Source organism: Eschrichtius robustus, chromosome 14 (assembly GCF_028021215.1).
Source record: "Eschrichtius robustus isolate mEscRob2 chromosome 14, mEscRob2.pri, whole genome shotgun sequence".
In the NCBI taxonomy this organism is placed as follows: Eukaryota; Metazoa; Chordata; class Mammalia; order Artiodactyla; family Eschrichtiidae; genus Eschrichtius; species Eschrichtius robustus.
In genome coordinates, this window is record NC_090837.1 from 22,948,218 (window position 1) to 22,961,879 (window position 13,662).

The window sequence follows — 13,662 nt, forward strand, 5'->3', positions numbered from 1 at the left end:
GTTTAGTTACAGAGACTGCCAATTCAATAACCATAATACAAAAGTGTTAAGTCTTATAATAGAGGGATCTATAAAATGTTATGGGGCCACAGTTAAAAGAGTAATTTCTCCTAGAGATAGGTCATGGGGTATTAGAGATGAATTAATGTATTAATGCTTCATATTTTACATTAAACCATTCTGTGGCACTTTGCTGATTAGAGTACTGACGAGCTCTTCAATTTCTGATACTTAACCTTGCTGTTTACTTTTCTGTAAAAAGATGGTGGTGATATTGACCTCAAGAATGTTCTAAAGATTAATCATTTAATGTTGGCTAAGTGGTTTGAAAATGCAAAATGCTGTATAAGTCCTGATGTTCTTAATCATATTAACAACCACTTTCTATAATTAAGTTTTGTTATGTACTTTGTTCCCAATTATTCAGATAGAAATAAATATGACAGTTAAAAATAGAGATTATTTAGGAAAGGCCTACTTGTTATTTGACATGAACCTTTTGTATTGTGTTTTTAGTAGAAAATAATATCTGTGTTTTCTGTTTATGCCAGTTTTCTCAGAAGAGTAGTAATATACTATAACCTCCAGGAGGCAGTAGTATACCAAGAAGATTGTGTGCTTAGGCAAGCTAAATAGCAGTGCAAGTTTGTTAGAGATTAGTGACTTGATTTACCATGCAGAGACTTCCCTTCTTATTGATCAGATAGTGAAGGCTGCAACAAATATTTTGACTTTCATTTTCCCATAGTATTGTGTTATCTTGTGTTTAAGAGTTCTTCCTTCCTAAAGAGAGGATCCTATCTCTTTCAGTAGTTGAAGTGTAATGATATCTAGGGATTGTTATACACACAGGGGTACCTCACTTTATACTATATTATACTATCCTATGCTATATTATAGATTTTCTCTAAAAGTTATGAATTGATTGGAATTCTAAATTTAAATTGAATCTTACTTTAAATTTATTTTGGCAGTGAATTTCAACCTTTGTCTCTAGCCTAAAGTACTAAGGGATAAGATATACTTAAACCTCTAACAGTGGCTTGCTGCTTCAGTGATTCTCAACTTATGGCAATTTTTTTTCCAGATCTTAGAGGGCTTCATGTTTCATTATATAATTAGAGAGTCCTACTTCAGAGAATTAGGGTCATTCATCTTCACAAAATAAGGGATGGCAGTCATCAAAAAGAATATTATTTTAAATGCTTTACCCCTACATCCCACTTATCCTTAAGGGTTTTTTATATTAAACACCAGCAACAGTGTTTTATAAAGTATGGAAATATAAAAGATTCTTAACTGTGGAGCATTTGGGCATTTATAGATTCTTCTTGGGGGTCCCTATGTGTGTTCCCATAATACTCTATCCTTATCCCTACCCTAAGTATTGACTGATAACACTGTATTATAACTGACTGTTAGCCTTCTCTGTATCCCTAGACTGTGAATTTTTTGAGGGTGGGAACTTTGTCTTGTTCACGTATGTGTTCCAGGTCCGCAGTGCCTGGTACGTAGTAAGTGCTCAACAAATGTTGTAAATGAATACTGGATTTGTGTAAACTTGAAATATTTTAAATAAAGATACTTCGTGCAGAAACAGAAAGATGCCATTTACAGAGGTCTTCTGCTGTAGAGGGTATTTGGGAATTGTTTTACACAATGCATTGTATCAGTGAAATTTTAGGAAATCCTGCTGGGAATACTGGTTACAGAGCTTTCTGAAAGCACCAATGGACACTTAAAACTGGTTTTACTCCTCTGTGACAAAGATATGGATGCTGAAAGACTAGATAATATTTTCTGAAGGTGGTTTGGCACATTGTTTCATTGATTACTAATTTTTGGAAATTACATGGAGTTGATGAGAACTAGCATTTAAAAAAAAATAAATTTATTTATTTATTTATTTTTGGCTGTGTTGGGTCTTCGTTGCTGCATGCGGGCTTTCTCTAGTTGCGGTGAGTGGGGGCTACTCTTCGTTGTGGTGCACAGGCTTCTCATTGTGGTGGCTTCTCTTGTTGCGGAGCACGGGCTCTAGGCACATGGGCTTCAGTAGCTGTGGCTCGCGGGCTCTAGAGCACGGGCTTGGTAGTTGTGGCACACGGGCTTAGTTGCTCTCTGGCATGTGGGATCTTCCCGGACCAGGGCTCGAAGCCGTGTCCCCTGCATTGGCAGGTGGATTCTTAACCACTGCGCCACCAGGGAAGTCCCGCATTTTAACTTAATTTCAAAATAGGTGTGAAGCTTGATTTTAGTGTTTAGTATTAACTTTATTTATTTATTTAATTTATTTATTTTTGGCTGCGTTGGGTCTTTGCTGCTGCATGAGGGCTTTCTCTAGTTGTGGCGAGTGGTGGCTACTCTTTGTTGTGGTGCACGGGCTTCTCATTGTGGTGGCTTCTCTTGTTGCGGAGCACGGGCTCTGGGTGCGCGGGCTTCAGTAGTTGTGGCACACAGGCTCAGTACTTGTGGCTCGTGGGCTCTAGAGCGCAGGGTCAGTAGTTGTGGCGCATGAGCTTAGTTGCTCCGCAGCATGTGGGATCTTACTGAACCAAGGCTCGAACCCTTGTCTCCTGCATTGGCAGGTGGATTCTTAACCACTGTGCCACCAGGGAAGCCCAGTGTTAACTTTAAAATGTGGAATGCCTGTGTAAAAGGGATTCTACATTCTCTATGGAGATATGAAGTTGTGAAACCCCTACTCTTCCTCCTGTGGTACTCTACCCTTACACCAATACATGTAGAGTCAGCACATGAATAGTTTAGGCCATGCTGTCAACTTGGGTAGCTTAAATAGATCAGTGACATAAGGTACTGTTCTGTTGTTTAGTTCTAGAAATATAGTCTTTGGCTAAAGCTTGATTGTCTGAACTTTAATCTGCTTACAGTTATGATAATTACACCCTCATTACTATCATCTGTACTAAAAACTGCACAGCTTTATGTTGCTTAGGTTGCTTTTTGTTCTCTTTGTTTTCTGAAATCCAGAACATGAGAAAATCCTTTTAAAAATACTTGAAACTCTAGAATAAGACTTCTCACTACAATGATTAGTTGTTTGGGGCTCACTGACAGATAAGTGTAAGGAACATTTTTCCCCCATTGTGATTTACAAGAATTGAAAAAGAACTTTAAAAAACCCCTGTTCTCTTCTAAAAGCCACATAGAAACCCTGAATTCTCTGGGAGAGAGATACTACCAGTTGGTAATGACTTTGGTACTGGAAGTTAGGGAAAATACTCTAATGCTTCATTTTCCTAGATTCCTCAGAATGTGTATTTTAGGTTAAAAGATCTAGTAAACTGTGGTAATTTATGTAATCCCTGATTAAAATCTTCAATTTATTGAAATTCCCAAATTATACTTCTGACTAGTCTCCTACTTTCGGGGTTTATTAAATGTTGGAATTATCTCATAATAAGGTAAAAAAAGCTATAATTTGGGACTTCCCTGGTGGTCCAGTGGTTACGAATCTGCCTTCCAGTGCAGGGGACATGAGTTCGATCCCTGGTCGGGGAACTAAGATCCCACATGCCGTGGGGCAACTAAGCCCGCGCTGCAACTACTGAGCACGTGAACCACAACTCAAGAGAAGCCCCCACGCTGCAACGAAGAACCTGCTCACCTCAATGAAAGATCCCGCATGTTGCAACAAAGATCCTGTGTGCTGCAACTAAGACCCAACGCAGCCAAAAATAAAATAAATACATAAATATTTTTTTAAAAAGCTGTAATTCTCCTTGGGGATGAGAGATGAGATTAGCTATTAATAATTAAACAATAATGCTGGAGACTAAATGGTCTCTAAAACTCATATTGTCTTTAAAGTTTTAGGTACAGCGTAGATGTCTCTCATCACAACTTCCAGCACTTTATCTGTGCCTTAATTATAGCACTGGGGACTTCTTGTTTTTATCTTTGTATCTTTCAAGGGTGGTTGTTAAATATACCAGTGAATGAATGAGAAAATTTCTTCTTCCAAGCTTGAGAAGCTTTGACCAACGGCTCTGTAGTTGACCTTTCCCCTGTGAGTACAAAACCTCATTCCTGAGAAGTCATTGTCCTCTCCCTATTCTACTACTCCCTCCAGCTCAGAGCTTTGAACAGTAAAACTAATAAATGACCATAGGCAGAAAAGACCTCTGGGTCCGTGGGGCCCTTAGGGGCATAAAACAATAATTATGTGGGTAGGTAACTTTTAAATAATTACTTCATTTTTGAATAGGTGATACATGCTTATAGTATGAAGTTCAAGAAGGTACAAAAGAGTATACAGTAAAAAATAAGTTTTCCTTTCATTCCTTTCCTCTAGATATTCAGTTTCCCTCTCCAAAGGTAACTTGTTACTAGGTTGTTTTGTATCCTTCCCAGGTATTTCATAGATATATAAATCTCTCCTTTTATATTTATATCTACATATAAACATACACACAACAAAAAGTAAAATTTTATATATCTATATATCTGTCTACACATAGATAGATATATAAATATATCTGTATATCTATACCTAATCTATTTCTTTATGGTTGTTAACAGTTTGGGATTGATAAGGCAAATATCTTAGGAATATTTAAGAGATATTAATAATATTAAATAATAATAAATTATATAAATAATATTAAAGATATTTATATCTTTAGGAAAATAAAGGCATTTACCTTAGGAATAAGAGTTTAAATCTGGGAATTAGGGCTTACATGAATATTGGAAGAGCTGAGGGAGTGAATGTCAGGGAAGTTACTTTGGAAAGTCAGGGAAGCTTCTGCAGGAAGGTCAGGGAAGTAGACACTGAAGACCTTCAGGGTTCTCAAAAGCTGATTAGGAAATTGCTGCAATCATCAAGCATCTTTGAGAATGCTTCTGTCATATGTCTTGGGCCGCAGCAGTAAAGCAGGTGATTCTCAATCACTTGCCCCAAAGCTACTATGAATCTAACATCTGCCTCCAGCCACTCCAAAAAGTAATGTAATGGCTTCTATTCTTTCCATATCTCACATGCATTCCTTTCACTAGTACAGTCTAATCCAAATCGATATAGGGAAGGGGTTTCTGAGAAATATAGAGGAGTCTTGGAAGACTGGATGGTTTGTGCTGAGTTACCCAGACAATGGCCAATGAGATTTTTGACCTGGGAAAACTGCTGTGTCCCAAATGGGACTGTAATTCTTACTTGTACTCTGCGAAAGGGGTCTGAGGTTTTTGATAAAAGGCAATAGATTAGAGACAACAAAAAGACAACAAAAAAGGAGCGTCAAGGGAGTGCAGTGTCCTAAAAGCCAATGAAGGAGAGAGTTTCCATAAGAATTAAGCAGTTAATTGTAAACAGTACTGTCATGAGGATGATAAGGAGGAGGAAAAAGAAATCTACCAGGTTTGAAATTGAAGGATGGCCATTAGTGAGATGCAAGAGGAGTTTTTGTGGATTAGCCAGAGCAGAGATGTCTTTATAATTGGTCTGTAGCATCATAATAACAAATCACATAAATGAAGAAAAGTTTATCAAATCAACTTTGCCCTCCTTTACCATTAATCATATCTTCAAATCCCTTTCTGTTGTAATGTTTATGTTATTAAGTATAAATACCCAAAATGGAATGTAATACTCCTATAATTATCAGAGCAAAATAGTATATACCTAGGAATTACCTCTTAGCTTATTTATGTAAATTATTTTCACTTGAGTTAAAAAAAATCTTTGAATCATATCATTTGTGATCCATTATCATTCCCAAATACTATATTAAAAAGTACATTCATGGATTTGATATCATATAATACTTATATAAGATGTAACGATTGGAGGGAACCTGGTTAAGGGCACATGAGTCCTCTGTACTATTTTTGCATCTTCCTGTGAATCTGTGATTATTTCAAAATTTTAAAAAAGATATACGGACCTGGAATTGAATCTAGGAATCTACTTATTAGCTAAGTCTCCTTGGGAAATTCTTTTAACTTCTGTTAGCTTCAGCTACCCGTCAGTAAAATGGGATTGGTGATAATACATCTCTCAGGATCGATGTAAGGATCAAATAAGGTTTTTTTCTGAAAACAGTTTGTAAACAGTGGAGCTCTATGTGAATCTTACTTAAAATTGTATACTTTTTATTATTAAGAATATTTTTACCTATTAAGGGTCATCTTGGTTTGTTTGTTTGGTTTTTTGGCCACATCACATGGCTTGCGGGATCTTAGTTCCCCAACCAGGGATCGAACCTGGGCCCCGGCAGTCAGAGCGCCGAGTCCTAACCACTGGACTGCCAGGGAATTCCCTGTTTTTTTGGTGTTTTGTTTTGTTTTTGTTTTTTTTATGGACCATTTCACAAATTCAAAGTCACTTTGAAGCTTTGAACTTTAATTCTACTTTCTAAAGTATAATTAAATTTATAATTCTTCTAAACTTGGTTTTACCTGCAAACAATGAGTTTGCTCTCAATACTACATATAGACCAAAAATCTGCGATGGGATAAGGTCCCTTTTTGATTAAATTCATGTTTTTATGCTCTTAGGAACAACGTGAAGCCATAATTTGCAAGACTTGTCATTATTTGCAGGGCCAGTAGGTTTATAATCTATTTGTTAGGCTAGATTGAACAAAAAGCATAGGGCCTCATGGCTCTTAGTAGTTGTGGTCTTTTATCATTCCTTAGTCACTAACAGGCCACTGGCTTATGAGTTTTGTTTCTTTCATTCAACAAATATTAATTGGGTATCTATTTTATGCTGGATAATGTTGTAGAAACTTGGGATACATCTGTGAACCAAGAGAAAAAATTGTCATCAACTGAGATGGAGCTTTCTAATGGGACAGGAGAGAAATAAACAATAATAAAAGTCAATATATGGTACATTAGAAAGTAATAAGTTCTGTAGGGGAAAAAAAGCAAAGTAAAGGTAGCGCTGGTGAGAGGGTGAGAGTGAGTGTAGGTTTTATGCAAAACAATATTTGAGCAAAGAGTTTAAGGAAGTGAGGAAGTTAACCATGAAGTTATCTGGAGAAAGAGTACTCTAAGCAGAGGGAATATCTAAAGCAAAGCCCCTTAGGCAGGAGGTACCTGGTGCATCTAAAGAAGGAATTTCATATGGCTGGAGAGGAATGAGCAGAGAGGAAATTAATGGGACATTAGGGGGACCAGATCATGTAGGTCATTGTAGGCTATTGTAAGAACTCTAGCTTTTCTAAATGAAATGTGAGCAGAGAAGTAATAATCTAACTTACTATTTAAGAGGATTACTCTGACTGTGGGGTATAGGAATAAGAGACCCGTTAGGAAGCCATTGAAGTAATCTAGGCGAGAAATAAGGGTGGAAGTGTGGAGGTAGTGAGAAGTAGTCAGATTCTGGATATATTTTGAAGTAGTGCCAACAGTATTTTCTAAAAATTTGGAGGAAGTCAAGGATGATTCCAAGGCATTTTGCCTGAGTAACTGGAAGGATAGATTTGCTGTCACCTGAGATGCAGAAGGTTATGGTTGGAGTTGGATTGGGAAGATCAGGAGCTCAGTTTTGGACATGTTGAGTCTGAGATACCTAAAAGATATCCATGTGAAAAGTTGAGTAGGCAGTTAAATATATGAGCCTGGGATTTTAGAGAGAGATATGAACTGGAAATACAAATTTGTATTTAAATCCATGATACTGGATGGAATAACCGAGGGGAGATAGAAAAGAGAAGATGTCTAAGACTGAGTCTGGAGATGTTCTACCATTTAGGGTCAGGGAGAAGGCAAACAACAAGCAAAAAGGAGATTGAGGAGGAGTGATGAGCAATGAAGAAATAGACAAAAGAGTGTGGCATCTTGCAGGCGCTAATATAACTCATTATTGGGTCAACTGTCATTGAGCATGATCAAGATACAGGAAATGTATTCAATATATTATATCAGAAGATGCTTTGTGAATATCATTCCTGGAAGTAGTGGGTTTAGTTTAAGTGGGTGTGGAAGTTGCTGATAGCATTCTATAAATGTCCTTTAATTGAAAAATTTTTTAAAAATCACAATTTCTTAATTGTTTTGCAAAGGTTCATCAATCCTGCTCATTCATTGCGTAAGCAAATATTTTGCATCATTGTTGGAGATTTTGGGAGTTCTTGCAAATTTGTTCTAAATTTTCCATGGAGAAGATTACTGAGGCCTCCCAGAAGGCTTAGAAATTGCATGATGCTCATGAAATCAAATAGGAAGTTATAGGAATCTTTTCAAGATCTTTGTTATTTTTGTAATTCAAATAGTGAGAATTGTGGGAAGTTACTGAAAGCCCCATAGATTTCATAAAACTGGATTTAAGTACAACAGTCCCTTTCAGGGAAAGTGTCACTAAGAATGTACAACAAGGTTATTTAGATAAACTAGAGGATAAACTAGAGGACTTAGGAATGCCTGAGGTAAGAATTGGAGGGACTCATTTCAGAGTATCTCAGTGCCACTTTATTTTCCTTAAGTGGTAAAAGAGAAATGAGAGCTAAGAAGGCTCGAGCCTAGTATATATGGAAGTTAAGGATGATGCTCAGTGAAAGATGCATCGTTTTTTTCTCTAGGATCTGAAAACGAGCTAGATTATATAAATATATCTCATAAATTATTTTTGAGATGTTACTTAAAAAAATCATTTATTTAGGGATTCTAGTCTTTGGAGGAGAATAACTAACCAAAAGGCAGTTTCAAAATATGAATGAACAGGTTTTCAAGAGTCCCACGAGCAGCATACATACCCTGGGTTTAGGCATTCCTAGTCAATTTGTAAAGGAGTAAAGGTGCAAAAGTCCATCCAAAATGGAAACTTTTTCTATAGCCCTGGTATAGAATGGAGTTTGATCTATAGTGCCTTGTCTGCTACTGGTGGTTGAGGGTCTTCAAGTTCAAGAAGGTATTTCATGTTTTTGTACTATTGTGCTACTGTCAGATCTGCTGGTATTTGTATTTGATGCTAGGGAAGCAAAGAGAAATGAACTTAGCTCTTTCCTTGAAGGAACTAAGAATCAAGTTGGGGAGCTAGACATAAAGCTATGCCTTTTCCATTTCAACTATTGTCATTTTGAAAAAGGTCACTTCCAGTAGTTAATCACAGTAATTTTAAATTCCCTATGTGTTAATTTAATATCTGGGTGGATTCTGTTGATTGCATTGTCTCTTGACAGTGTGTTATCTTTTCTTGGTTCTTTGTGAGTTTTACATGTTTTGGTTGAAAGCAGACATGTTGTGTAGAACAGCAGACACTGGAGTCAATAGTATTTATGCCTGGAAAGGGTCATGCCTCTTCTTTTGCTTGGCCTTTGTTGTAGGAGTTGTGTCAGGTTAGTCAGAAGCTCAGCTGAGTTTTGGTTTTGTCGTTGCTGTTATTATCCTCAGTCTACCACAGGCTTCAAATTCCTTTAGTGTAACCTTGTGCTTGGCTGGGGGGCTGGTTTACCAGACTTTTTCTCAAAGTCTGATCTACCTTCAGCTTCCCTTTGTACCTGCATGTCAGAGAGGGTCCTTTTCATGTTCTTGCCTTTCCCCCAGCAGTAGATCTGCCACTATTTGTTACTCAGTGTCTCTTAACTTGGTATTGGGGGCCAGGGAGGGGGTGTTTTCTCCTGTCCTGGTTCAGCTTCAGCCTTAGGCAGTTACTGTGTTGGGGCCTTCTTGGTGTTCGTGACCCAAGTCCCCTCAGATGTGGGAAATGGTCTGGACCTAGAACATTTTGCTGTCTTTTCCCCCACCTCAGGTCTTCTTCTGATTCCCTCTCCCAGCTTCAGTCACCTTATGGCTTTTGTTCTGTAAGGAAGAAGGGTTTGGATGGGGCTTCAGGCTTTTCTTGGAGCAGCTGCTGCTTCCCTCCCCTGGTCCTGCACCACAAGGGAGGCCTTCTTTGGTTTCTCGCATTGTCCCCGCTCCCCATTTCCTCCCCAGCACCAGGTAAGGTCTCTAGAGAAGAACCTGTGAGTGGGTGCAAATTCCCCTTGTTCTGTGGCTCCCATGGGTTCTACACTCCTAGCCCACACACTGAGCTATTAGCAATTTTTAAACAATTATAACTGATTTTTTTCTACCAGGTGTGTAGTACCTGATATCTGCTCCAGGTAAGCAAATGCTCACCTCCTATTTCTCCTTGGAGGCATCTGTCTTTCCTTAGATTTCAGAGTAGTTGGTTATCCTACAACCTTAGCTCTCTAACGGTTTCCAGAAAAGTTATATTTGTTTAGCTTATCCATTTTTTCCTTGTTGTAAGAGTGGAAGCAACTCTTCAGCATTCTGCATCCTAAATGGAAGCCAGGAATTATTTATGATGTTTTAAAATTTTAAACTTTGTTTCTGTCATAGCCAAGCTTAAATTTTGGTTGTGCTGCGCAGCTTGTGGGATCTCAGCTCCCCAACCAGGGATTGAGCCGGGCCACGGCATTGAAAGCTGCGAATCCTAGCCACTAGACAACCAGGGAATTCCCAAGCTTAACTGACATTTAAAGATAAATTAGTTCTAGTCATTAATGACAGAAAGTGTAATGCTTTATTACTGAAGTTTACAGCTTTATACATACTTTAAATTATATTTTACTATTAATAACATCATAACATCATATACATATATTTTTTCTACTTTAGGGAAAATCACTCATAGTTAGAAATTTTAAAAGTATTTATATTTAAATATTTGTTTAAATTATGAGGATTCTTTTACAGTTCAGAATTTAAGATAAATGATCTGAAAGGTCTTTATAAAAAATTCAAATTGTGGAGCAAATGCATGGTTTTAGCATTAATTGAAAAATTATTGCTAAAACACATTTAGTTTCCCCTAATTTGTGACAAGTTCAGTGAAAGGTGATGCCTCATACCTTTCTATTATTTATGAAAAAATATAGCTATTGTAAATTTTATGTTAAATTATTTTACTACAATAAAAATTTGGAAAAAATATAGCTGAAAATTATGTGTCAAAAGAATTTTGATTGCACGTAAGAAAACATTAGTTTAAGAACTTTCTACATATGCTTTTAATGTGTCAGCTACCCAATATTAGCTAAACATCAAGATCAAAGGACTGATATGATATCACTTATGTATGGAATCTAAAAAATAAAGCAAATGAACTTATGTATAAAAGAAACAGACTCACAGACATAGAAAACAAACTTATGTTTACCAAAGGGGAAAGAGGAGGGGGGAGGGATAAATTAAGAGTATGGGATTAACAGATACACACTACTATTATATAAAATAAACAACAAGGATTTACAACACAGGGGACTATATTCAATATCTTATAATAACCTATAATGGAAAAGAATCAGAAAAAAAATATGTATAACTGAATCACTTTGCTGTACACCTGAAACTAACACAATATTGTATATGAACTATACTTCAATTAAAAAAAAAAGATCAAAGGACTGATGATAAAAGAGAAGTACCTTTTCTGGTCTCACATACATTCCTCTGCTTCTTCCCATCATGGCTAGATTAAACCATCATCTTTAAACTTTTATTCTCATCTCCTCACAGAAGGTCTTGCCTTCTGCTTCACAGGGAAAATAGAGATCATCAGGTTTTATTTTCATCTGTTTTTGTCATTCCTAAGCCCCTTGTACTATAAACATATACACATTCACACTCACTTGATTTCTATCTTTGCATCTCAGAGGAGGTGATTTTCCTCTTCTCATCCAAGGTTAATATCTCTTGCCTAGACTCTGAGTTCCATTTCTACCTATCTCCTACAGAGCCTTGCTTCATCAATTACTCTATCACTCTCATGCTTAATGTTTCCACCAATCCTGCTTCAATCCTGCATTTCTCTTGTCAGTTCTGTATTGACCTTTAAGAGAATGAATTTTGGCCTGAAAAAGACCCTAGTTTTATAATCCTAGCCACACCAGTGTGTCCCTAGGCAAGATACTTAGCCCCTTTGAGGCTTTTTATAAATGGAGATGAGGTTTACTACAAATTTGTTTTGAGAATTAAGTAAAGTTAAATGGAGTAATCAATGTGAAGTTCCTTCTTTCAAATTCTAGCACATGATGGGTTCTTCATGATGTTTTTCCCCCACTTCCTTTCTTCTTTCAGAGCCATATTTCTTGAAAGAATGGTTTGTATTTGCAGGCTCTCTTTCCAGTGAGTTTTACAACTCTGCTACACTACTGTAACTTCTCAGTCTAAAATTAGCAGTGATCTCCTAGTTGCCAGATCGAATGAGCACCTTTCAGACCTTCAGCATTTGCTTTCTGTTCCCAACCCCTAAAATCATACTCCCTTAAAGCAGCCAGAAAAAGCTTTCTAAAATGTAAATTCAGTCTTTTAGTAGCTCTCCATCATTTGCATGGTAAAGTAAGTCATTTCTGGTAGGGAAAAAGGCACTCTTGTTCTAGATCTGTACTGTCTAATATGGTAGATTACTAGTCGTATGTGGCTCTTTAAAATTAAAATCAATTTAATTAGGTCCGGATCAAGATAGCAGAGTAGGAAGATCCTGAGCTCACTTCGTCCCATGGATACCCCAAAACTACAACTGCATATAGAACAACTGTTTCTGCAGAACAGATTTTCTGCAACCAAAGATATAAAGATATAAAGAAAAGACCACGTTGAGATGGGTAAGAGGGGTAGAGACATGGTCTAGTCAGTACCCACACCACTGGTGTGGTGACCCATAAGCAGGAGGAATATCACAACCATGGAGGTGCCCTCTGTGGAGCAAGGGGTCTGAGCCCCATATCGGGCTCCCTAGCCTAGGGATCCTGCACTGGGAGGACAAGTCCCCATAACATCTGGCTTTGAAAACCAGTGGAGCTTTCATCCAAGAGAACTATAAGGCTGTGGGAAACCGAGACTTCATTCCTGAAGGGCTTGCACATAAACCCACTTGCTCTGAGTTCCAGCACAGACGCAGCAGCTTGTAAAGTGCCTGGGTCCTATGAGAAGGAGACTCATTGACTAATTTAGGGTGTATGCTAGAGAGGCAGGAATCTGGTGGAACTTTCTCTGGGGGTTGAAAATGATATGTTGATTACAACATAATTTATAATAACCAAGATATGGAAACAACTCAGTGTCCATCGATTGATGAATGGTTAAAGAAGATGTGTATATATGCGATGGAATATTAGTCATAAAAAGAATGAAATCTTGCCATGTGGGACAACATGGATGGACCTTGAGAATATTATGCTAAGTGAAATAAGTTAGACAGAGAAAGACAAATACTGTATAATTTCACTTAAATGTGGAATCTAAAAAACAAAACAAATGAACAAAGAAAACCAAACAGAAACAGACTCATAGATGCAGAGAACAAACTGGTGGTCACCAGAGGGGAGGGGCCTGCGGTGTTGGGGAAAATAGGTGAAGAGGGTCAAGAGGTACAAACTTCCAGTTATAAAATAAATGTCATGGGGGTGTAGTGTACAACATAGGGAATATAGTCAGTAATATTGCAGTAACTTTGTGTGGTGACAGATGGTAACTAGACTTATTGTGGTGATCAATTTGTAATGTATATAAATGTCAAATCACTGTGTTGTACACCTGAGACTAATATAATATTGTATGTCAACTATACCTTGATTAAAAAAATTTGTTAATTACAGTTGAATAAAATATAAAAAGTTAATTCCTCTGTTACACTAGCTACATTTCAAGTATTAAATAGCCACATGTGACTAATAGCTACCATATTATTGA

At 37.2% G+C, this 13,662-nt stretch overlaps 1 protein-coding gene and 1 non-coding gene across 3 annotated transcripts in view; one reads left to right on the plus strand and one right to left on the minus strand.

The window, feature by feature from the left end:
* TTC28 (tetratricopeptide repeat domain 28) overlaps window positions 1–13,662 on the plus strand; it is a 587,442-nt gene that overhangs the window by 56,320 nt on the left and 517,460 nt on the right. The window lies entirely within an intron of this gene.
* TRNAQ-CUG (transfer RNA glutamine (anticodon CUG)) lies at window positions 6,199–6,270 on the minus strand. Its single transcript has one exon. It is a non-coding gene; the product is annotated as a tRNA-Gln (tRNA).